General features: G+C 47.2%; 1 protein-coding gene across 4 annotated transcripts in view; it reads right to left on the bottom strand.

Moving 5' to 3' along the window:
• LOC310839441 (uncharacterized protein) overlaps positions 1 to 26,103 on the bottom strand; it is a 63,018-nt gene that overhangs the window by 36,521 nt on the left and 394 nt on the right. For 3 of the 4 annotated variants that reach the window (XR_014561497.1, XR_014561499.1, XR_014561502.1), the window contains exon 1: positions 25,610 to 25,783. The exons of the other annotated variant lie outside the window; for it this stretch is intronic. The gene's annotated coding sequence lies outside the window, so the exon portion shown is untranslated. Of the gene's footprint in view, positions 1 to 25,609; positions 25,784 to 26,103 lie in introns of those variants that run through there. 4 annotated transcript variants of the gene reach the window in all.

The raw sequence follows: 26,103 nt of genomic DNA on the forward strand, positions 1-26,103 counted from the left end.
GGCTGACTTGTGATGCCTGACAACAAAGGGGCGGAAACCTCTCCCAGCTCATTACCTGAGCTCTCTCCAGTGCCAACCCTTGAATCCTCCTCTGACAGATCTTGCCAGCTCTGCCCCATCCCAGCTGATGGTGATACCAAAGCCACTATTTTAGCCTTAGGCATAAGGCGTAACTGGCATCTGCCCACGTTCATCCTTGAAGTCCATGGCAGGGTAGGATTTCAAAACCAGATCTCCCACCATCCATTGCAGCTCTTGCACTGGCTGCACTGCTTCCTTAATGCATCCATCCCACCTCAAGACACAAACTCTCAAGGTGGCCTCAGGCAAACCATTATCCCTCTTCCAAAATGTGGGATAATAATTATTGCTAGGCTTAGCAGTGCTATCTATGCACGATGCTTTGAACAATGAAGGTCATATTATAAGGGTAAGGAACCTGTGGCCCTCCCTGATGTTGCCAGACTACAATTCCCATCATTGTTCATTCTGGCTGGGGCTGATGGGAGTTGGAGCACAACAACATCTGAGAGGCTACAGGTTCCCTAATCTGCACTATAACATTTCCTCCTCCTCCTCCTCCTCATTTTGATGATGATGAAAAGGCATAGATATAGAGAAACAACAATAACAGGAGATATATTTTGTTGTGTTCTCGGTGGATTTAGGAGTGCAGCAGCTTGTTTAACTCTCAAAGTGGGGTGCCTACTATGAGAACAAATGTACAGGTGAGGCCCTCCTTTAGTTGAAAGTGAATCTGCCTTTGCCCACTTTTGTAAAGCTGTTAGGAAGCGCTTTTATTTGAACTTCTTGATGTTCCGGCAGATGTAGTTAACCACCTGCCACCTGTCCTTTGGACTCCGGCCCCAAAACAACTCATAAAAAGAACTTGCTATCTCTGGCAGATCAATCATTATGCAAACACACGAGCTTCTCTTTGACGCCCGGTTCAGCACTTTTGAGGCAGCGCGTATTAATACTGTAACTGGGGCTGTGGTGGGTGATGACAGTTTGCCTGCTAACTGGCATCCTGCTGCTTGCCTTATCTGTTCTTGTGAAAAGAAAGGCTGTCAATTTGCAATTTTTTTTAAAAAATTAACCCAAAATAGCCTATCAACTCACTGGACCCAATTCCCCACAGTGTCACTAGCAAGATCTGCTGGAGCTGTTTTGACCTTGTTTGGCCAGTAGGGGGTTCTGTCTGCAATGGAACCTGTTGCATCTACAGTGCTGCCTCGCAAGACGAAATTAATTCGTTCCGCGAGTCTTTTCGTCTTGCGATGTTTTTCGTCTTGCGAAGCACGGTCCATCGCAACTGCGCCTCTTCAAGCAGCTTTAAGAAAAAAGCGAACAAACTCGCAAGACGTTTTCGTCTTGCGAAGCAAGCCCATAGGGAAAATCGTCTTGCGAAGCAACGCAAAAACCTAAATACCCTTTCGTCTTGCGCGTTTTTCGTCTTGTGAGGCATTCGTAATTCGAGGCACCGCTGTATGAGCTTCTCTCAGGGCTAGGCCACTAAGAGAGCAGCAAAAGGAGCCCATTCTTCCCAGAAGCATCTGCTCGGCAATTGCTCAATTACTTCACAAGTGGGATGGCATCACGGTATTGCACAACCATGTGGAATCCTATTGGGTCCTAGTCCTATCGCCTGCGGGCCAACGCCACCATCTGCTGACATCAAGAAGCAGGCGAGGTGATATGGTGGGGCAGGCCCAGCCTGGCCTGCGTAGTACATATGTGTCTTCCTGGAGATCGATGGTGGCAGAGAGCAGCACATTCCCTTTCAATGGCAGACACAGGCTGTCCAAGAGAGTCGACAACTTTTGCTTTCAACAATACAGTGGTACCTTGGTTCTCAAACACCTTGGTACTCAAACAACTTGGAACCAAACACTGCAAACCCGTAAGAAAGTGTTCCAGTTTGCAAACATTTTTTGGAAGCCAAATATGCTCAGTTTTGAGTGTTACACTGAGGTCTATCTGTTTTTGCTATTTATTTTGCATTTTTTGTTTTTGCTCCTTTTTTTGTTTTGTTTTTGTGACTGTGTGGAACCCAGTTCATAGATTGATTGATTGATTGATTGATTGTGTGACTGCAGTACATTGTTTATTGCTTTCATTTTATGGATCAACGGTCTCATTAGATAGTAAAATTCATGTTAAATTGCTGTTTTAGGGGTTGTTCTTAAAAGTCTAGAACAGATTAATCCATTTTGCATTACTTTCTATGGGAAAGTGCACTTTGGTTTTGGAGGTAAGGTTCTGTCGGGCTAGGCGGTCAATAAGTCTAATCTAATGTTTACTAGTTCACTGGACACTTTTCAGACCCTTATAAAGTCTACCTGCCATAAACAATTTTTTCCCCCTGTTTGGACCAGTTGACAACCCCAGAACTGCACATGGTATGCTGGGACAGTCTGCACTGCCAGAGCTGGCCAAATCCTTTTGCTACCTGAGATATAGGATAAGATGGTGCTGTCCCATGTGCAGAAGCTGACCAGACAGACAGTAGAACCTTATCTCAATGTTGGCAAAGGGGCAGTGCCCTCTTCCGTACTTGAGGGCAGCAGTCGGTGAGCTCTGGGGGCACACAACTAGCTGTATGACATCTCTCTCCTCCAACACTTTGACACTGCTTTCCGCCCCTAGCACCCACTACCTAATGTCTGCATAAATGTAGGGCTGGGCCCTGTGCACAACATAGCCCAGGGAGGGGGGGCTCTCCTGCTTTCCCCACTTTCTGCCAGGCTGGTGACAGGTGGAAAGTTCAGTCACCTCAGCTCCACACAATTAAAGCACTCTTATATAACTCAAACAGGGATGCGGGTAGCACTGTGGGTTAAACCACAGAGCCTAGGACTTGCCGATCAGAAGGTCGGTGGTTCATAGAATCATAGAGTTGGAAGAGACCACAAGGGCCATCGAGTCCAACCCCCTGCCAAGCAGGAAACACCATCAGAGCACTCCTGACATATGGTTGTCAAGCCTCTGCTTAAAGACCTCCAAAGAAGGAGACTCCACCACACTCCTTGGCAGCAAATTCCACTGTCGAACAGCTCTTACTGTCAGGAAGTTCTTCCTAATGTTTAGGTGGAATCTTTTTTCTTGTAGTTTGGATCCATTGCTCCGTGTCCGCTTCTCTGGAGCAGCAGAAAACAACCTTTCTCCCTCCTCTATGTGACATCCTTTTATATATTTGAACATGGCTATCATATCACCCCTTAACCTCCTCTTCGCCAGGCTAAACATGCCCAGCTCCCTTAGCCGTTCTTCATAAGGCATTGTTTCCAGGCCTTTGACCATTTTGGTTGCCCTCCTCTGGACACGTTCCAGTTTGTCAGTGTCCTTCTTGAACTGTGGTGCCCAGAACTGGACACAGTACTCCAGGTGAGGTCTGACCAGAGCAGAATACAGTGGCACTATTACTTCCCTTGATCTAGATGCAATACTCCTATTGATGCAGCCCAGAATTGCATTGGCTTTTTTAGCTGCCGAATCCTTGTGACGGGGTGAGCTCCCGTTGTTCAGTCCCAGCTCCTGCCAACCTAGCAGTTCAAAAGTGTGTCAAAGTGCAAGTAGATAAATAGGTACCGCTCCGGCAGGAAGGTAAACGGCGTTTCCGTGCGCTGCTCTGGTTTGCCAGAAGCGGCTTAGTCATGCTGGCCACATGACCCGGAAGCTGTACGCCGGCTCCCTCGGCCAGTAAAGCGAGATGAGCGCTGCAACTCCAGAGTTGGCCACGACTGGACCTGATGGTCAGGGGTCCCTTTACCTTTACCTTAAGCAATATATAAACAGATGAAATGGTTCTTCTCCACCTTTAATCCTCACAACGAACTTGTGAAGCAGGTTAGACTCAGAGTGTGTGACTGGCCCAAAGCCACCCAGTTAGCTCCAACTGGAGATGTGCATCAGCAGGACTCCCCCTACTGGTGGTTAACCCTTCCCGGACTTCAGTCGGATATAGTCTGTTATGACCAATGTCTCCAGAACCTGGCCACTGGTTGCATTGTCTTGCTTGAGGGAAGAACTTTCTGGTAGAAGGGGTAGTCAATCTAAGCTGAGCTGGTAAATAGTAGGTGAGAGTTGGTGGAGCATCAGGGTTGGAGTCACAGCATGTTGGGGGAAGGGTTGTATAAGTCTTTCTCCCCCCCCCACTCTGTTCCCAACAACACCTCCTCACAACCCACCTACTATTAACCCTCAGAAGATAAGCCAAATTTGTAGTTTAGCTCTCTGTGTCTTTTGCACAAGAGAATTGTGTCCATATACGTCAGCATTACCTTGTGGCTGCACATTAGCCATTAGCCATAAAGTGTTCATAGTCCCTGTCCCAGAAAGCCTCCAAAAGGCTTTGCTTTTTCCTTATGCTTTGGCAATATTTGCGCAGTCAAAAGCCAAAGCCACGTCAAACTGAAAAGAGAAAGGGGCTGTGACTCCATCACAGGGAGGGAGAAATGTGCCACAAATTAAAAAGCAAACTCACTCAGTCTCGCATTCTGTCCAGCCCAGAATTGCATTGGCTTTTTTAGCTGCCGAATCCTTGTGACGGGGTGAGCTCCCGTTGTTCAGTCCCAGCTCCTGCCAACCTAGCAGTTCAAAAGTGTGTCAAAGTGCAAGTAGATAAATAGGTACCGCTCCGGCAGGAAGGTAAACGGCGTTTCCGTGCGCTGCTCTGGTTTGCCAGAAGCGGCTTAGTCATGCTGGCCACATGACCCGGAAGCTGTACGCTGGCTCCCTCGGCCAATAAAGCGAGATGAGCACCACAACCCCAGAGTCGGCCATGACTGGACCTAACGGTCAGGGGTCCCTTTACCTTTTTATACTACTCAAACAGCCATGGCTTTCACTCAAAGAGTCCCAGGAACTGTCATTTCTTAACTACAGTTAGCAAACCAAGAACTCTGAGCATCCTTAGCAAACTTCAGTTCCCAGGATTCTTTGCATGAAGGTGTGGCTGCTAAAGTGCTATTGGAGTGCTTTAGATGTATGTTGCAGGTGTGAGGCGCACACCCTTCCCTTGCCGGCCTTGTTTATTTCTTTATTCGCTGCTTTGTGCCCTGCCAGCTCAGCTACAAAGAGCCCTCAACTCGGCTCCCTTGCTCTGTTTCTCCCTTGCGTTGCTCACAGCCGCCAGATGTTCTTTTGAACTATTGTTGTGTTGCGTTTATACAAAGATGCATATTTCTCCACCAGCTTTTGGAATAAAATCTGCAACTATTTGTCTCTGTGGGAAAACAGCCACCACCAGACCAAGGGCTCTTTCCCACATGGATCAGTTGTTTGAGCACTGACAGTGTATTGACTATGCACCGTCCATATGCTTGACTTGGTGGTTGTGGTTGTGTTGCAGGGACTCTGCATTTTCTGAGCTTTCAAACCACAATATTTTTAAAACCCTGGGAAAATGTGATACTTCCCCTCCCTCCTCCCCTGGGCAGCACATCCATTAGAATGTGGTTGCACATGCAGACTGCTTCCAGTAACTATTACTTACCATAAAAGCAGTCCACACACACACACACACACACACACACACACACACGTATTAGTGTAAGATGATTCCCATGGACAGCAAAAAAAAAAACAAAAAACAGGTGGAGGTCAGTCCAATCCTATGCATGGGTATTCAGACATGTGTATAGGGATCTAACTGGGGAATCATCCTGAATCTCTGTTAATGCCACTCATGTGGCCCACCTCCCCTATTGCAGCTCTGCAGGAGGACATTCTCAATTAGCTAAGCCCCCAAGGAGTTGTGTTTTTCAGGCATTCAGCAGCTGAATACCTGCCTGTTCATAAACTGCATGTGTTGCTCCCCTGCTCCCCTACCAACTAAGAAGAGTTAATAGCATTAACCATTTTAAGAGATCTGGCTTCCTGCCTGTCATTAACATTGTATTGCATAACAGGGGATGAATTTAATACCCAGGGAGCTGTGGTGCAGAATATTCATATGCCAGGAACCAAAATGAAGTAAATGCAAATCTTCATTACCAGTGGAGGATGTTAAATATTGATATTTTCTTCTTGATGCATAAGTCTGGGACACATGAAACTCAATTACAAGACAACTAAAAATGCCTTAAATTATACATAAACAGCAACAAAACGAAGGGAGACAAGCTCAACTTTGCAAAGCACAAGCATCAAGACTAAACACGGAACAATGAAATGAGATCTGTCACACAATACAGTGAGAGCTGTCTTCCAGAGTGAAAAGGCAATTAGAAATGATGATGCATTAGGCTGAGTTCCTGCACAGCACCAGCAGCAGTTGGGGTGCTTAAGTCTTGCTGAAATCAGCAAACAACCCAACTATGACCAGGATGACATTGAAACACGTGCTGGTTGCGTTTCTGTGTGGTTGCTGGATTCCCTACCAAGCTTAGGTCAAGATAATAGTAAATGTATTCCCAGCTCCAAACGTTCCTTGGATTTAAAACTCAGTTTTAAATTACCATATTTTTCGCTCCATAAGATGCACCTGATCTTAATACGCACCTAGTTTTTAGAGGGGGAATGCAAGAAAAAAAAATTCTTTGAAGGGAGCGCTGAGCAGAGCCTGTATGCATCCCAGGCTCTTTAAAGGGAGCGTGGCTCTTGGGGGCTTTTGCGGGAGGTGGGGGAAGGGACAGAGCGCAGCTAAGCCAGAAGCTAGAACAGCGAGAGGGAGCGCAGTGATCCCTCTCGCTGTTCTGGCTTCTGGGATAGCTGTGCAGCCTCTTCAGGGCAGTGGGATGAAGGCTCCCCGCTGCCCTGAAGAGGCTGCGCCTGGCTAAGCCAGAAGCTAGAAGAACGAGAGGGAGCGCTGCACAGCGATCCCTCTCACTGTTCTGGCTTCTGGGATAGCTGCGCAGCCTGCATTCGCTCCATAAGACGCACACACATTTCCCCTTACTTTTTAGGAGGGAAAAAGTGTGTCTTATACAGCGGAAAATATGGTATGTCCTTTTTTTTTAAAGGGTGCTTTCTCATTAGTTTGCCAGCCATTTAAGCACACAAATGTGCTCGCTATTTTCCTTGCCACAGAGAGAGTTGCCACTTCTTCCACTGACCTTTCTCCTCCTGTGGCTTTAACAGCAGCTAGGTATGCAAGACATTAAGCAGGCGAAGCTTTTCCTGGAATGGAGATGGAAATGGCATATTTCTATGTGCCGAGCTTCTGTGAGAGGCTCACTTAAAGGTGGCAACCCTTGCAAGAGCAAATGTTAGAAGACTAATGGGTGGCTTTGTGGCTACAGCCAGAGTTGGGGTATCAGATATGGAGGACCAGAGAGGTTGTCTCTTGCGGATGGTAAAAAAGATGGGTTTCCTTTTCACAGGCTGGCACTGTGACACCAGCTCTAGATGGGAGCAAACCAAGTCATTAAGATGATGATTGTTTCTATAAATAGGCATGCCTGAAAGCATATCCTGGGCAATTCAGGCCTATGAGCATCTCAGAAACCCCTTTCTGGGCCCAGCGAAACATTTTCCACATTTAGGTAATCAGGCTGCAACTTATTAGCTTTTAGAAATAAAAACCTTCATGAAAATCCCTTGGGATAGTTAAGGATGCAATGCTGCCTGCAGTGAAGACAACGATACAGCACAGAACGGGGAAGAAGGCAAATGGCTCTAGATTATGAAAACAATATTGGACCATGAGATATATGGAGGGACCATGCCAGGGACAGGGAGCCTCTGTAGCTCCAGATGTTGAGCTCCAGCTCTCATCAGACCCAGCCAGCATGGCTCACGGTCAAGGATGATATATCGGGGGGGGGGGGGACGACGACATTTCCCAGCCCTAGATTATATAATGACTTATGGAAATAACATTAATAACGAGAGTGAAAGCAAGAGTGAAGGAGAACATGGTGGCACAGGGAGCAATAGATGTTCAGGCATGTGTACGTTACAAACATAAATCAGATGAATGGCTAGGGTTTCTTCTAGATTGGCCAGCTGCCCTACTGTACAGAGGACAGCCCACTGTTTGAAAGGCTGACAGATCTAAGCCTGGCTTAAAGATAAAGAACCACGAGAAAGGATAGCAGGGGCTATGAAGTTGCCCAACCAAGGCAACTTCTGGAGAGAGGAGTGAACACCCACACAGGTTACCTGGTTAGATACATTGAGTGCAATCATAGGTGTCAACTTTCAGATTTGAAAATAAGGGATCAGCAGCCTCACCTGTCCTGGGGATAGTCTACGGGATATCTAACAATCCGGGATAGCAGTGGGAAGCAGCGGGAAACGGTGCTGGAATAAGGGAATTTTCCGCAAAAAAAGGGAAGGTTGACACTATGAGTTGAATCCAGCATCATGCTAATGCAATTGCTTTGTCTGTGCAAGAATTTCTGCCAGCTAGATGGAACCATCTCCTCTCCCACCACTCTGTTCTGTTGTTCTCCCACCTCACTGATTTGATTTGGGGTGTAGAGGCACAGGGAGGGGAGGGGTAAAGCCCTATTGTGCTAGCCTATCTAGTGTTGCCTTCCACTAGTGCAGCTTTTTAATTGAATCCAGCCCGCTGAACCTCTATTCTTTTTACATTACAGTAATTATTTCTAACTGTACACCCATACATATAAAATTAGCTCATGCAAATTTCATGTAAATCTGTGGTCCTTTGGTTTGGTGATGCATCTCCTCTTCTTTGGCAATGCATAAATGGTTACCTCAAGAAACCCTGGGAATGGCCGCTCTGTGAGATAGCTACAAGTTTCTAGCAAAGTTTCCAGCATCTCCACGAAAGGTCCTGTTCTCAAGGTCCCTTGGAAGAAAGTCTGGCTATTGAAAACTGGTTTAAATTGCAGCTTAGATGAGACTGCAGCCAGCTGATTGGGAGAGAGGGAGTTCAGCTGAATTAGATGGATTCTTCCAGAGAGACTCAACCTTAGAAGATAAAAGCAGCCCTGCTAGATCAGGTCCAAGATCTCTCTAGTTCAGCATCCGGCTCTCCCAGAGGCCATCCTGATGCCTGTTGGAAACCTGCAAGCAGAACCTTAGCACAACAAGACGGTTTGTCATTCCCAGCAAATAGCAATCAGAGCCATACTGCCTCTGACTGCGGTTAATAGCCACTGATGGCCATTTTCCTCACAACACCTGGAGGGCACTAGGTTAGAGAAGGCTGCCTTATTCACTTCATGACATTGGGAATGAAACTGGGTAAATACCATTGGCTTTATGGCTTTGCCACTGTTTCTATGGTGTTTTACAGCAGGACTGGGGAACCTGTGGCTCTCCAGATGTTGTTAGACTACAACTCCCATAATCCATGAGCATTAAACATGCTGGCTGCGGTTGCTGAGACTTGTAGACCTGGAGGCCACAGATTCTCCCATCCCTGCTATAGACTTGAAAGCATTCAAAGTGCTTTGGAGAACAATGGTGCTTGATAACCCAGCTAACACACTGCTGGACAGCTCCCGTCTTGGTCATCGTTCAGCTGCTCAGTATTTACACTCACTAGTTCAGCTAGACTACTATCCTGCCCAGAAGACTGGGAATGGCACACCTACAAATTGTCCCTCACCACTTTGCAGCTGAGGAGTGTTAATCAGGACCCCTTAAATGTGTGTTAGCCACCCAACATGCGTTACAGTTAAATGAAAGAGGAATAGCGCACGACAACAGTAAGCAATTCATACTGGGATTGATCGTCTATAATTGACCTCAAAAGGACATGAAATAATGTAACACACAAAGCCCAGCTTCTACCACTTCATATTCCATGTGTTCTCCTACAACAAAGAAGTCTATTATTCCGTGGCATTCCATTGCTTCTCTTTCGTACGGAGTGTGCAAGATTGCATGCACAGAGGTGTGTGCATATGTGTGTTTTAATTTGTTGAAACAGCATTGAGGTCTAGTGGACCCCAGTCAAAGTGAACAGGGTGGAACAAAACATCCTCTATCCAGGGCACTGAAGCTTGTAAGTGATCCTCACAGGTGAAAACTCTGCATGAAGTTGTCCGGTATTATCTATACTGACTGGTAGCATTTCAGAGTCTTGGATGTGGATCCTTCCCAGCTCACCTTCCTGATGCTAACTGGGGATGCTAGGGACTAAACACCTGGGTAGGCAAACTAAGGCCCGGGGGCTGGATCTGGCCTAATCACCTTCTAAATACAGCCTGTGGATGGTCCAGGAATCAGCGTGTTTTTACATGAGTAGAATGTGCCCTTTTATTTAAAATGCATCTCTGGGTTATTTATGGGGTCTGCCTGGTGTTTTTACATGAGTAGAATGTGTGCCTTTTATTTAAAGTGCATCACTGGGTTATTTGTGGGGCATAGGAATTTGTTCACCCCCCAAAAAAAAATCTAGTCCTGCCCCCCACAAGTTCTGAGGGACAGTGGACCGGCCCCCTGCTGAAAAAGTTTGCTGACCCCTGGACTAAACCATCTCGGTGCAAAGCATGCGCTGCACCACTGAGGCCATCCAATAGCACAATAGCCACTTTACATTGCTGAACACATTGAGATATAGAGGTGTTAAGATTTATTTATTTTTTTAAAAAATCATACCTCTAGGAGGCTTTGAAGGAAGAAGCGCATGCCTAAGGTGTTAGGTATCATCGCGAACTCTAAATACCATTCTCATAGAGTTGGACTCCTGTACCATGAACAAAAATCCTCAATAAAATATCATTAAATTGGGTTTACTTGTCGATCTCATTTTGGTGAATCGTTTTTGTGCTGTGTTGTAACCCAGCTGTTCTGAGCTCTCATGAGCTCTCAACAGAAGTGCAGAATATAAATATGCCTAATAATAATTTTTAAAAAATAAATCTCCCCCCCCCCTAAATTCATGTCCCACCACTTCCCACTGTAATAACAAGGAGTGGGTGAGTTTTGAACAGAAGAAAAGCCCAGCTGGATCAGTGTGGCCTATCTAGCCCAGGATCCTGTTCTCACAGTGGTCCTCCAGATGTCCATGGGAAGCCTAGCAGCTGGTAACCAGAGACAGGCTGGCTCTGACTCTGAAGGGAAAGTGACCCCAAGGTTTGGCACAAATGAACCTTCCTGTCATAATAAATGGCACCACATTAATCAAATAAGGAGGGGCAGGCCTGAGCCATGGTATCTCTTATTTCAGAAAACAAAGCACAAATAGCCAGGGGTGTGTGTGTGTGTGTGTGTGTGTGGTTATAGCAGATCACAGGCCGAACATGAATCAGCAATAATGTGCTCCCCCTACCCCCACCCCTCCCATCTGTCCACAATACCAAAATGCCATTTTGAGCTGCATTAGCCAAAAAATTTAAAAAGGGAGGGGGAGGTGGGAGAAGCATTCTATCCAGAACAGAGGAAGGAATAGCATTGCTCCACTTGGCACCACTTAAGGCTAAGCCGAAGAAGTATTATGTTCGGCTCCCTTTGCCAGATTTTTAAGGAGGATGTGGACAAATTGGAGAGGATTCAAAGGGGAGCAACAAAGATGTTGAAGTGTTTTGAATGCAAGAAAAATGAGCGTGGACCAGAAAGAAACTGGGTACATTAAGCCTGGAGGAAAAAAAGGATTAACAGTTTTCACATGTTTAAAAGGCTGCTATAAAGAAGATAGAGGATACCTCAGGGAAGGACAGAAATCAACGGGTTTAAGCTGCAACTTTGTAAGAACAGTTGGCCAAGGAAACAAGCAGCCTCGGGGAGTTATTTTATATATATTTCCCTGGATATATTTTTTTCCAGAGAAGCTGAATAATTTCTTTTCTGGTATGGTTTGGATCAGGGCCAGATTAAAGGATATGGGTCCCTCTGCTCAGCTACATCCCAGGGTCTTATGCCTCTGCTTTATAGTTTATCAGCATCTAAAAACAGTGAAAGGTGTGGAAAAATGTAGCCTCCCCACCCTTTATTGCATTTTTATCCCCTGAAAGCAGCTAACAACAAGAAAATACATATATAATTAATGAAGCATTTGTGAAATCATTTGCTCCATTCTGCCCACTGGAATGGTTTATATCCTGGTTCTTGCCCATCACCGCAACAGCTGCGGGGTCCATACCTATTAGCTACTACCAATGCTGTAGGGGAGGGGAGGACAGCAGTGGATGGAATTGGTTTGCACAGAAAATGCACGGCTGTCCATAATGGCTTACTTACACAAGCCATCCTTTCCCAGCCTGGGTCCCTCCCAGCTCCCCATCAGCTCCAGCCGGTATGGACAATGGTAAGAGATTATAGTTCAGCAACATCTGGAGGGAACCGAGCTGAGGAAGGCTGGCATAAACCAATGGCATGGTCACTGGTGAACACAGGCTACTAGTGCTGTTTGCATAAATAATAGGCAGCTGCAATGATGTTCCAAGGTGGGCTTCCCACCTTTCTTCACTTGCCTTTAGTGAATGGCAGATAGTAATGATGACCCTCCCCACTCCCAGCCACCACTCAAGAGTGGCAGCAGAGAACAACAGAATGCATTCCTGGAAGGGGTGGGTGGGCATTGCTGTTGGAATCATAGGTCTGCAACGGACCTGCAGACCATGATCCAATCTTACCCACTGCACATTCCCGGATCTACTCCGTCATCTGCTCATGACAAGTCAAAAGCTGGAACAGTTAATAAGGTGCCCCACGCTAAATTTGGCCATGCACTTCAAGAACAATTTAATGAAATGATCCAGGTGTGCCACATATCACATGCGGCCAAATAATTCCGCTTTAACGAGCAAAACCCATCAGCCTCGCTAGCTAAGCTGGGATTTCTGCTCAGGGCCAGAAAATGTGAAGCAACCACTATGCTACATTGGCTCCCAGTACGTTTCCGAGCACAATTCAAAGAGTTGGTGCTGACCTTTAAAGCCCTAAACGGCCTCAGTCCAGTATATCTGAAGGAGCGTCTCCAACCCCATCATTCTACCCGGACACTGAGGTCCAGCTCCGAGGGTCTTCTGGCGGTTCCCTCACTGCGAGAAGCGAAGTTACAGGGAACCAGGCAGAGGGCCTTCTCGGTAGTGGCACCCACCCTGTGGAACACCCTCCCACCAGATGTCAAAGAGAAGAACAACTACCAGACTTTTAGACGACATCTGAAGGCAGCCCTGTTTAGGGAAGCTTTAAATGTTTGATGCATTACTGTATTTTAATATTTTGTTGGAAGCCGCCCAGAGTGGCTGGGGAAGCCCAGCCAGATGGGCAGGATATAGATAAATCATCATCACCATCATCATTCTGTCCTACCCTACACAGAACCTTCAGTGATACATGGAAAATTTGCTTCTCCATGTTGGCCAAACTATGAATATTCTAAGTTTTCCTTCTGCCCAAGGACCTCAGGCTATATGAGGCCTTACTCCATGTAGTTCCTAGCATAGTAGTTAATTCAGAGCTGGTGAAATGGCCAGCGTGCAGGCAATGTGAGAGCATGATTCTTCAAGCAGTATATTTCCATGTTTCAGTCCCAATGCAAGCAGTGAATTGTTTCCAGGGGGGAGAAGTGGGATAAGGTCCTCAGTGAACCCAGGATGATATCTTGGCTTGTGTTTATTTTTAATATAAATGTGCCTAGCAATAAAAACTCCAGGGGGGAGAACAACTGATAAGGAGGGTGTAATACAGTACCGGTAATTGCATTCACTCTACTGTCTGGACTGCTATACTCTGGTCTGTTTTTCCATTTGCTGTTGGGCCTATCTGCATGTTGTACATAAATGCATGGGGCAGTCCTCCAGCGACCCTAGTGTTTAAGGAAAATCCACTTTGTGAGGGGCAATTTGGAGCAGAGAAGTAGCAGGCAAAGTGGGCTTCTCCACTTCATATCACTCCCCTAACCTCCTCCCCACCCCCACAAGGTTCCAAGCATGTGTGGTGATCACAAAGGGTCCCCAGATGTTTTACCGCCTATTGATCCCTGTGCCACCACTTTATTTCTCACTGCCACCACCCAGGCCCTACCTGGTACAATACTGAGTCCAGTCAGGGTTAAATTGGAACATAAACTTCTGTTTATTTATTGCAGTTTAACAAGCGTGTGGTTTCATAAACGGTATCGGTCAATTACAATCATGGGGTGCCTATCCAGACCTATAACTTCCGCTACCTGCTCTCTCTCACTAAACCACCTCTCAGGTATTTACTTGTCTGCCTAGCCCCTAACTGTTCCTGACTCAGCCTATTTCGTTACACTAACTCAACCTACCCACAAACTCTATCCCAATTCACTCCCAATCCAACCACCCAACTCCCAACGAAATCCCCCCTTTGCCCCTCCCAGAGCTGGTTTTATAGTCCCTCTAGGCCGGAAACTGCAAAGAGACCCTGGAGATAAAGAAAATGGGAGGAAAGTATTTGCATACTTCAGGTTTATGTGGTTCTTGGGATAGCTAGTTGAGAACATGACCGGCATTGCTAGTTGTTTCCTATTTGCTCTTCCTTCAACTCATCATATACAACACAAATTCCCAAAATGGGGGATGGGGAACCTGTGGTTCTCCAGTGGTTTCACACAATATGAAATAGTGCTGAATAATACAACTTAGAACTGGGCGACCTTTTGGAACTAAAGCAAAACTCCATAGGAAGGGTCAGAGTAAAATGATGGGCAATATTCAATGTTAGTTGTACTCAGAGTAGACCTGTTGAAATTAATGGACTTAATGTTTGAAATACATGGAAAGGAGTAACTTAACACTGGATATCACCTGATGTCCCTAGCGTTAGGGCAAGGCGCTGAAATATCACTAGTTTTGCTGACAAGGTCCAGAGAAGAATTTAGAAGATTAGAGAGATGGGTGTTGGAAGGAGATGGGATGTGTGTCTCTTTTTGTGAGTCTCCCCAGTGCGGTGGACAAATGTTAGACTTGAAAGTGAAGCTGATGGGTCAGAGTAATGTGGGGTCTCATAGCAAGGTTCAGCACTGGAAGACAACGCCACAGCCCAAAGAAAGGGTTCTGGGTATAATATTTCTGATCACATTCACTGTGGCATAGCTTGTAAAAGTCTGTTCTCTGCATCAAATGCTACAGCAGCAGTATGAGAACATTTAGCTATGGATTCCCCTCAAGCAGCATAACATTGAAAGCACAGCACCACATCTCCATGGACCTTCTCATTCAGGTCCTTCTCATTCAGTGTCGTTTTCCCCAACCTCTGTCAAGCAACAATGATATGGGAAAGACCAGGGGATTGGATCTGCCCATTTAGTTCTACATCCACCTTGCCGCAGAAACATAGGAGGAGTCCGCAGTTAAGTGTCTCTCTTCCCTATTGCATGGAGGGCGACACTCAGCATAGGGTTGCCTTATTTCAAAAAGTGAAAATCCAGACAAAATAAGCTTTTTCCCGAGGGTCCCACAAGCCTCCTTAAAAAATAATATTTGGGGGTGGCAGGGGACTACAGGGGGAGGAAAGAAAGAATAATCCCTGCTGCATGAACAGACACCTGGTCATGCTACATGTAAAGTCACTTACTATCTCAAAGTGCTTTGCACATAATCTGAAAGCAGTTTCAAACCATTTTCTAATCACTTTAGCTATAAGCATAACATCACACACACACTTGATCATTAAGGTACTTGTTTGGCCCAAAGCAAGTTTCTGAGTCAGGTTGTGATACTGTAACTAATTTTAAAACAAAAAAAACCTGCTTTTCGTTGCTAAAATTCCACAGAGTTACTGACTCGTGGCAATGTCGTCCCATGTAAACAGCACAGCCATGGATCTGAACTTTTGATAATGCAAATAGTTTAGATGCATGCTATATTGCGCAAGGAAATAGACTATTAAAAGGTCTTTGCGAAATATTTCTTAAGAGTTGGAAGGAAATCAGCTCTAAAGAACCCCCAAGTTTGCCTGAGCTTACTGTCAGTCAAAGGCAGCTTCCTTCTCATTATCCAGGTTCCTTTTCTAAGTCAGGTGAACATGAGAACTTCCATGACATGAAAACCCAGCTTTGCTGTGGATTTTAAATCACAGATAGGCAAGAAGACACCTATCTAGCAAAGCAGAATATATTTGCAACAATAACTATTACTCTACTGGAAAATCAAAAGGCTGTTATGAGCTCCGTTGTACCATAAGGTCATGATTTTAAAGCTGATTTCTCAGTCAATTTTCAGGTGGGGTGTTGTTGGGGTTTTTTTGTTTTTGGCACTATCTACCGGCCAAATTTCTTTTGACATTTAGCATCTCTCCAGAACAGTTTGAGTCTTTTGCAGGTCTATTCTGCAACATGCTGTTGACACCATAATAGTGCATTCATAGTGGATTTGTAGTGGGCTGTCCACACACCATTTCTTTCAATAAGTGGTATTACAGTGCTTCCTCTATGCTATCGTGTTATTGCAATTTGGAGGAGCAACTCTTGCACTACAGGACAATAAAAGTGGAACAACAACAACCCCTCCCTGAAAAAAATACAACATAAAACCTTTTGGGGATTTCAAAGAGGATGTTACAGGACATGCACTGACTGGACTTGAATAAGTATAAAGGTATGCCTCCCCCCAAAATAACTATTGCCAGTGCAAACAGTGTAGGACGTGAGATTGTGTATAACCAACCTGATACCATCATGAGCACAAATGATCACGAATGTAATGTATGATAACAACGACATCTGGAGTTAGTAATTTATAACTAATAGGAATCACAAGTGGTGATGTGTTCCATCTTTTTCATCCTGGCACTGTGGAAGCCAAATGCATTTCTATTTGATTTTCACGGAGAAGCAGAGAGAAAAGTAAAAGCCACAGCTGCTCCCATTTCAGATGCACAAGCAACCTCATGATGTCATATTACTTTATTAATTTATTGCATGCATACCCCCTCCATTCTCCCAAGAAGTCCAAGGTAATGTACATGGCTCCCCTGCTCCGTGTTATATGCATAACAATCCTATGGGGTTAGTTAGGCTAAAAGAAATGGACCCAAGGTCACCCAGTGAGCATAATGGTTGGGTGGGGATTTGAACCTGGTGTCCTCCGGTCCTAGTCTGGAACTCCTTTTTTATAGTTTTTATTAATTTTTCAATTTCACATCTCAAAATAAATCTTACATAGTACCATACATTCAATGCCTTCCCTCTTTCCCCTTCGATGGTTCATTATCCACCATCCCTGTATATTTTACTATAGCCATTTTATTCAGTTCTCCTATCTTACATCACTCAAGTGTTTATTATACGGTTGAATTTACTTTAAAGCTGCCAGCGTTTTCAACTGTGTGCAATTATTTTCCGTATAATACTCAGCAAACAAAAACAAAAACCACTTCACTTTAAATACATGTTCTTCTTGCTTTCTTATTCTATATGTTAGGCCGGCTAGTTCTGCATATTCTATAATCTTAACCTGCCAATCCTCCTTACCTGGGACCTCCCTCACTTCCCATTTTTGGGCTAACAAAACTCAGCTCGCCATTTTGCATGCATAAATAAGTTTTTCTGGCACCTTGAAACCTCTTTCTGAATAATTCCTAGCAAAAATGCCTCCGGTCTTTTAGGCAAAGTTGTTTTAAACATTTTTTTCATCTCATTATAAATCATTTCCCAATACTCTTTAACCTTTTTACATGCCCACCACATATGAAAAAAAGTTCCTATTCTGGAACAGCACACTAACTCTCTCACCATCTCCATAATGACGCTGAATTTGAATGCTGATCCAATGAATGTTTTTTGGGGGGTGTATATATATGTGTGTGTGTGTGTGTGTGTGTGTGTGTGTATACACACACACAGTCTGACACACACCAACTGCGAATACATCAGGATGGCATTTCAGACTACACATGGAACTTGTAGTTTCAGCTGACCTGAAACTCATTTTCAGTCCTGCAGCAAAGTTCATAGTGTTTTGGTGCGGAAACTGAAGAGGGGTCAGTTCTCTTGCATTCCCCCACCACTGCCCCGCCCGGAATGTATGCTTGGGTTTATCAGAGGACAATGCCTTAGAAGGGCTGAATGCTTTATTAAAAAGCATTTGAGCCAGACCTGTGTAAACACTTTCCTCAGTGAACCAAAGCCAAGCCATACTTTGAGCAAAGGTCAGGGCAGGGAACAGGGTAATTCTTCTGCCTCCGATACAGCCAAGAGCCACACGTCTGGCAGAGCCATGCGTCCGCAAGCCAGGCATTTCCTTCCAGTCCAGGAAAGAGATTAAAGCAGATTACAAGCAGCATGTTGTAACTGAACTGTGTGTGTGTGTGTGTGTGTGTGTACACACAGAGAGAGAAAGAGAGAGGGTGTAGCATAGACAGTTCAAGCTCTTGCATACCTCAGCTACCCAAATGGCATTAATTATGATGAGAATAACAGAAAACGAAGTGAAGAAAGAAAGATGAACTTCAGCTTTGTCCAGAGTGGGATTGTTAGATGTTTTTCTAGAAGCGTTCCTTGCCAAGGAACAAGACCAAGAGCTCAGACAAGCTTTACCTCCCATTTGCTTCCCGTTCAAGCAAGAAAGGTGGACAAGTGGCTGTAGATATAAACTACATATGCAGGCACAGTGCAAACCCACAGCGGAAAGCACTTCCTCACCACCTGTCATCATCAGAACTCCCAGCAGGAATTTACTAAAAAGTTTTGGCAATTTTATAGTAGAAAGATGTTCCCAGGTTGTTGCTGCTGCTGCTGCTAGAGTTCAATACCTTGGGTTCGCAAAATACCACAACAGGGCTGAAGATTGAAAGTACAGCCAGAAATATCCCCATATATTATTATCTAAAGAGCTGAACAAAATTGCAAATTCCTCTTCCACAAACCCATCCAAGTTCGCACTATACCTAAATCTAGTTTTCTCCAACAACCATCACCCACCCTGGCAATTCTCAACCAGTCTTTGGGTCAAGATAGCAGTAGGGGCAGGAATGCGGGGCTACCCCACTATGCATAATCAGGATCTGGCCACTACTCACATTGCATGCCAGCATCAGTTTCTATAGCAGGGGAAGGTACATCAGGCCTGGCGGGGAAGCAATGTGGCTCTCCAAGCCCTTCTGCCTCAGGACACTTCCCACACCTCTTGCCAACCCTACTTGGCACCCTCCATGAGTGGTTTTGCCTGGCTGGTATATGTCCTTGAACTCTGATGACGCCTTTTTCTTACCTGCATGGAGGATAGAGAGGGGTGTTTGAGTGCAGGAACTAGTCTACCATACAAAAGTAAAAATTACATTTCTTGATCCACCCACTATTGCCTCACTAACAGAGTTCAAGGACGCATTCCACCTTGGGGGGGGGGGGAATTCAAGGATGGTGCAAGCTAGGGCTGGTGAAGATTATGGCCTGGGGAGAGTGCCAAGGGCCAGACAGAGAAACCTAGAGGGCCATATTTGGCTACTGGCTCTGAGATTCCTCTCTCACACACTACACTGAATAGGAGCTTCACCAATCACATCAGAGGGAAACAGCCACATTGCCACCCTCAGCTGAATTTCCAACATTTTGTTCCAAGCAACGCACAACAAAGGGAAGGGGGAGCTTTTCCAAGTTCTTCACACTTTTTCAAGGTATCAAAAGTGTTCTAACAATGCCTAATGATAATGATCCAAAATGTAAATGTATGCATTCATGGAATATAACAAGGACAAAAAATGTTGCTTGATTTTGAGTGTGACTTGAAAGAAAGAAAATGTCTATAATAGAGCTGGTTTTAAAAATACACACACATATATATATCCAGACATCCATTATAATTTGGCTCAGTTTCTTACAACTCCATTTATGTGCTCAAATTTCCTTCCTATCTGATTTGATCAAACCATAGTTTGCTGTAACATCTGAATCATGTGTACTGTAGTTTTCCTCTGGAACTGAAAACCCACTTCAAACCAGAATTGCTTCCCTTTTCTGGCTTGGAAGCAAATTTTATGGTTTGCACGCAAACACCATGGTTTGCACAAACCATCATTTGCCTGGTTTGGACATCATGGCAATCTATAGTTTGCCTGAACCAGAGAGCAACTTTGATCTTGCCCTTTTGGAAATTTTGAAACGTAAGACCTAGGTACCACGTTTCACGTACAACTAATATACATTGAAGCCAAAATCATGGAAGATTGGGGCTGTATACAACCATGCTAGTTATGGAAGAGAGGTGTGTGTGTGTGTGTGTGTGAGAGAGAGAGAGAGAGAGAGAGAGAGCACAAAACAAAGGGAAAGGCAGAAACCTAGAACGAGGTAGCATCTTTCATTGTGGATAAGTATGAGGTGTAATTATTTTAGTGCCCATTCTATTGAAAATGTTGGATATCTTTGGTATTTTTTCCTATGTTGTTGTTTCGCTGCACTGATTTTATCCTGTGAAACATCTTGCTATTCAATACGGAAAGGTTTGAATAAATTAATAAAGGGGAAGTTCCTTGCCTTCAGGGAGCTGGCACACTCCAAGGTAATCTACTGCCTCAAGCCGAATAGCGCCGTGAACATGAGAGGCTTATGGTTTCATTTAATTCTGCTGTGGGTATGTTCCTTGCCTTTTCCTTATCCTGTTCTATGTCATTAAACATCTCTGTTATGTACTGAGTCGAATAGGATCCAAACTGCAGCAGTCTGATTGGTCCTAGAACAATAGGATCCAAAAGGCAGCAGTCTGATTGGTCCTAGAACAATAGGATCCAAAAGGCAGCAGTCGGATTGGTCCTAGAACAATGCAGCAGTATGATTGGTTGGCAGGAACCACCCAATCATGCTCCAGATTTAAGTGAATCCACAACCTGATTGGCTTACAGTAGAATTCCGGAATTAGCCAATCATGTGCAGCCCATTGTGTAAATAATGTATATAAAGCAGATACCTTGAGGGGACATTCATTCATTCCTCCTCACCACTATGAGCTGAATAAAGAGCATGAAATCACTTTGCGACTCTGAGTATATTTCACTGGCGACGAAGGTGGGATCCCGCTGAGCTGACTGCCACACACAGCACTGCAGCACCGCCACCTGCCGCACCGCTGCCTCGCACCGTGTATCCAGGCTTCAGCTCCGGGACACAAGGAACTCAGAATGGCAACCGACAGCAGCTTCTCGCCGTTCAACCCAGCAACGGGAGACTGGGAAGCGTACGCCTCCCGTTTCACTTTCCTCCTAGAAGCCAAAGGGGTCACCGATGAAGAAGACGCCAAGAAGAGGGCGATATTCTTCAGCGTCTGCGGAGAGGAGACGTTTGAAATCGCCCGGGCTCTCCTTGCGCCTGAAGACGTCGCTACTGTTCCATACAAAACAATAATGGAACAGCTGAAGGGGCACTTTTCACCGCAACCCTCAGTGGTGGCTCGTCGAAATGCCTTCTATGCAAAGCGGCAAGCCCCTGGGGAAACCATAACTGGGTTTGTGACCTCTCTCCGCCAAGCCGCCCGGTTCTGCAACTTCTCAGAGCTGGAGAACATGCTTCGTGACCGCCTCGTCGGTGGCCTGAGGGATGAGAACCTGCAACAACGACTCTACGCTAAGAAGGACCTAACGTTCCAGGTCGCTCTGGAGGAGGCCCTGGCAACGGAAGCTGCCAAGAGGTCGACGCAAGAGGCACGGCCGAGCCTGCCATCCCAACCGAGGGTCCACCACGAAGACCTCACTGACGACTCAGGATCTGACAGGGAGGAGGTGCACCGAGTACAGCAGCGCACTCAAGCAGCCCACATACCACAGCTGCCTCGACGAGAAGGAGGGAACTGCGCAAGCTGCGGGGAAACTCACGAGAGGAGGACCTGCCGTTTCCGCAATGCAGAGTGCAGGCAGTGCAGAAAATTGGGACACATCGCCCGGGTGTGTCGGGCTCGGCCCACCCGACGCCAGGCATCAGATGACCAATCCAAGAGCCCCAGGTCCCGGGGCCCAACGCACCAAGGCAACTCGACGGAGCTCACGGACTTCCAGGTATACCAGTTGCCCTACCCCAACATAGAGAAAATTTATGTAGAGGTACGGATAGAGGGGGCCTCATGCCGCATGGAGCTTGACACGGGTTCAAATCTATCCATAATCTCGGCAAGGACCTTAAGGAAACTGTGTCCTACTGGGGGTCCCAAACTCAGGCCGGCCCCATTCACCCTCCGGGACTTCCAGAAACGTAAGGTCCCCACAATGGGGGTGGGGACCTTCAGGGTGCAATACCGAGGGCGGACGCGGCAACTGGACTTGCTTGTGGTCAAGGGCCCCTACATTAGCTTACTGGGATTGGCATGGTTTGGACCACTGGGACTAGCCATCACCGGAGTGAACCACACTACCTTACAAGTGGATGTGGACGCTATATGCAAGGAATTTCCAGGGGTTTTCGATGGGAAATTGGGACAGTATACGGGCCCCCCCATTGCTCTACAGCTTGACCCCGCAGTACGACCAGTCAGGCTCAAGGCCCGCCGGGTCCCGTTCGCCCTGAAACCACGTATAGACGAGGAATTGGACCGGCTAGTGGAGCAAGGAGTGCTGGAGCCGGTGCCTAATGCCCCCTGGGAAACCCCAATCGTCACACCCGTCAAGCCTAATGGTTCGGTCCGCATCTGCGCAGACTACAAATGTACTATAAACAAGGCCCTCACGGCCCATGCATACCCAGTGCCAGTGGTCAGCCATGTCCTTGCTACCCTGGCTGGGTCGAAAATTTTTGGCAAGCTGGACTTGGCCCAAGCATATCAACAGCTGCCAGTAGATGAGGCCACAGCAGAGGCACAGATGATTGTGACGCACAGAGGAGCGTTCAGGGTAAAGCAGCTGCAATTCGGTGTCAGCGTGGCACCAGGCATATTCCAGAATCTAATGGACTCGCTCCTTAAAGGGATTCCTGGCGTCACCCCCTTCTTCGATGATGTGTTGATTGCCGGGCCCACACCAGAGGAGTTTGAGGACCGCCTCCGCACCGTTCTGCACCGTTTCCAGACAGCGGGTCTCAAGGTGAAGCGGGAAAAATGTCTACTAGGAGTGCCTCAGGTGGACTTTCTGGGATTTATGGTGGACGCAGAAGGGGTCCACCCGACTGGGGACAAGGTACGGGCCATTTGTGATGCCCCAGCGCCCAAGAGCAAGACTGAACTTCAGGCCTTCTTGGGACTATTGAACTTTTACCATTCCTTCCTTCCCCACAAGGCGGCGGTAGCGGAGCCCCTACACAGACTCCTGGACAAGCGGGCCCCTTGGGTGTGGGGCCAGCGCCAGGAGGCCGCATTCCAGGCAGTCAAGGACTTGCTTGTCTCAAACTCGGTCTTGGCACACTTTGACGAGAGGCTGCCGGTGGTGCTAGCATGCGACGCCTCGCCCTATGGCATTGGCGCTGTCCTGGGACACCAACTCCCGGATGGGAGAGAGGTACCGGTAGCATACTTTTCCCAGACACTCAACGCAACCGAGCGGAACTACTCACAAATCGACAAGGAGGGTCTGGCAATTGTGAAGGGAGTAAAAAAATTCCATGATTTCTTGTACGGGCGGCCCTTCACCGTGGTGACTGACCACAAACCGTTGCTTGGCTTGTTTGCCCCCGAAAAGCAGACCCCCCAAGTGCTGTCTCCTCGTGTCCTCAGGTGGTCAATTTTCCTTGCCAGCTACCAGTATGCGCTAATTCACCGCCCGGGGAAGGCGATGGGCCATGCGGACGCCCTCAGCAGGCTACCACTACCGGAAACAGGCCCCAACCCAGCACCTGCACAAGAGGTTATGAGCCTGGAGCTGCTTCCCGACCGCCCCATTCAGGCACAAGAAGTGGCACACCACTCCAAGAAAGATAGGGTCATCTCCCGGGTCCTGGACTGGGTGTGGAGGGGATGGCCCAGCAGCAGGCCTGGGCCAGAATTCGCTGGCTACACAACCCGCAAACATGAACTGGCGGCCCACAAGGGGTGCCTTTTATGGGGAAGCAGGGTCGTTGTTCCCCAGCCCCTCCGCAAAAGGGTCCTCACAGCCCTACATGAGACACACCCAGGGGTAGTAAGAATGAAGGCCCTTGCCAGGAGTTATGTGTGGTGGCCGGGGATCGACGGAGAGATAGAGGCCTGGGTCAAACACTGCCAGGCCTGCCAAGAATCCCGCCCAGATCCCCCAAGGGCCCCAGTCCAGTCCTGGGAGTCCGCCCGAGCACCATGGTCACGCCTGCATGTGGACTTCGCTGGCCCCTTTCAGGGGAAAACATTCTTCATAGTGGTGGACTCCTACACCAAATGGCTGGAAGTCGCACTGGTACCGTCCACTTCTACGTCCGCAGCCATCCGGGTACTACGCAGGCTGTTTGCAACCCACGGGCTCCCTGACACTCTCGTCTCAGACAACGGGACTGCATTTACGTCAGGAGAATTCCAAACCTTCACAGCGCAGAACGCCATCCGCCACATCCGTTCGGCGCCATTCCACCCTGCCACCAATGGCCAAGCAGAACGCATGGTGCGGACCACCAAGGACACCCTTCGCCGCATGACGCAAGGGGATTGGGAGTACCGCCTTGCCACATTCCTCCTAGCACAGCACAGCACCCCCAGCTCAACGACTGGCCGGAGCCCCGCTGAACTACTAATGGGTCGGCGCCTTGCAATCAGATTGGACCGCCTTCACCCCGATAGAGCTCAGGATGAGGTAGTGGTGGGGGAAGGCAGGAACCCCCGGACCTTCGAGGCCCAGGACCCAGTGTACGCAAAGAATTTTGGGGCAGGCCCAGCATGGGTACCCGCCACAGTCACCAGGGTCACTGGCCCTGTGTCGTACGAGGTGCTAACGGATGGAGGGCAATGCTGGCGCCGCCACTGCGACCAGATACGGCGACGATTCCCGGGAGAAACCCAGGAGGAGGAAAGGGCAGAGGAGTCCCAAGGGAACAGTGGGGCAGTGAGGCCCATAGAGCAGCAGGGGCCAGCAGGAGAGGCAGAATCAGTAAATACAGAGAGGACCCGTGAGGCCGAAAGGACACCGGAACCAGAACCACGACTGAGCGAGCCGGTTGCGCCAGACCAAACAGCCCCATCACAGCCAGCATCCTTGGAACACGAGCCAGAACCTGAACACCGGACCAGGGAACACCACAGGCCGCAACGGACACGTAGGCCGCCAGCGTACCTTAAGGACCATGAATGCGACCTCCCGGGCAGGACTGGAACTTAGAGGGGAGGGGTGTTATGTACTGAGTCGAATAGGATCCAAACTGCAGCAGTCTGATTGGTCCTAGAACAATAGGATCCAAAAGGCAGCAGTCTGATTGGTCCTAGAACAATAGGATCCAAAAGGCAGCAGTCGGATTGGTCCTAGAACAATGCAGCAGTATGATTGGTTGGCAGGAACCACCCAATCATGCTCCAGATTTAAGTGAATCCACAACCTGATTGGCTTACAGTAGAATTCCGGAATTAGCCAATCATGTGCAGCCCATTGTGTAAATAATGTATATAAAGCAGATACCTTGAGGGGACATTCATTCATTCCTCCTCACCACTATGAGCTGAATAAAGAGCATGAAATCACTTTGCGACTCTGAGTATATTTCAATCTCCTTCAACTATTGTCCCTGGAATATCAGGTGATACTGAGGTGGAAATGAGATGTGGGTTTCTTTTATAGGAACAGCTTTCCGCCACCCTCTTTTTTTCCCTGCAATTCCTCTCGGAATTCCCTTAAGGGCTCTGCAATTGTGGCAAGTATTGCTAGGGGTTCCCCCAGGACGAGAGCCTGCTAAAGGTCAGGAAAACGAGCTTACCTGAATCTCAGAGCAGATGGAGTCATGGTGGAAGCTTATTTGTTCGGATTCAGGGAGCACACAGATCTGGGTGATGATTCATGAAATGTATACAATTATGCTTTTCCATTCTGATCTTCCTTTGGAAAACTCAGAACAGCTTCCGAGGATGGGGGGTGGGAGTGTCTCCTAATCAGTGCTATTTCTCTGGGGAAAGAGGTGCTGGAACTCACTATGAACACCTCTCTGGTTCTCTTATACAGTGGTATTTCGGGTTAAGAACTTAATTCATTCTGGAAGTCCGTTCTTAACCTGAAACTGTTCTTAACCTGAAGCACCACTTTAGCTAATGGGGCCTCCCGCTGCCGCTGTGCCACTGGAGCACGATTTCTGTTCTCATCCTGAGGTAAAGTTCTTAACCCGAGGTACTATTTCTGGGTTAGCGGAGTCTGTAGCTTGAAGCGTATGTAACCTGAGGTACCACTGTAATAGCAATAGCGCCCACCTGAGAGGTG

Source organism: Podarcis gaigeae, assembly GCF_964106915.1.
Source record: "Podarcis gaigeae genome assembly, chromosome: 2".
Lineage (NCBI taxonomy): Eukaryota > Metazoa > Chordata > Lepidosauria > Squamata > Lacertidae > Podarcis > Podarcis gaigeae.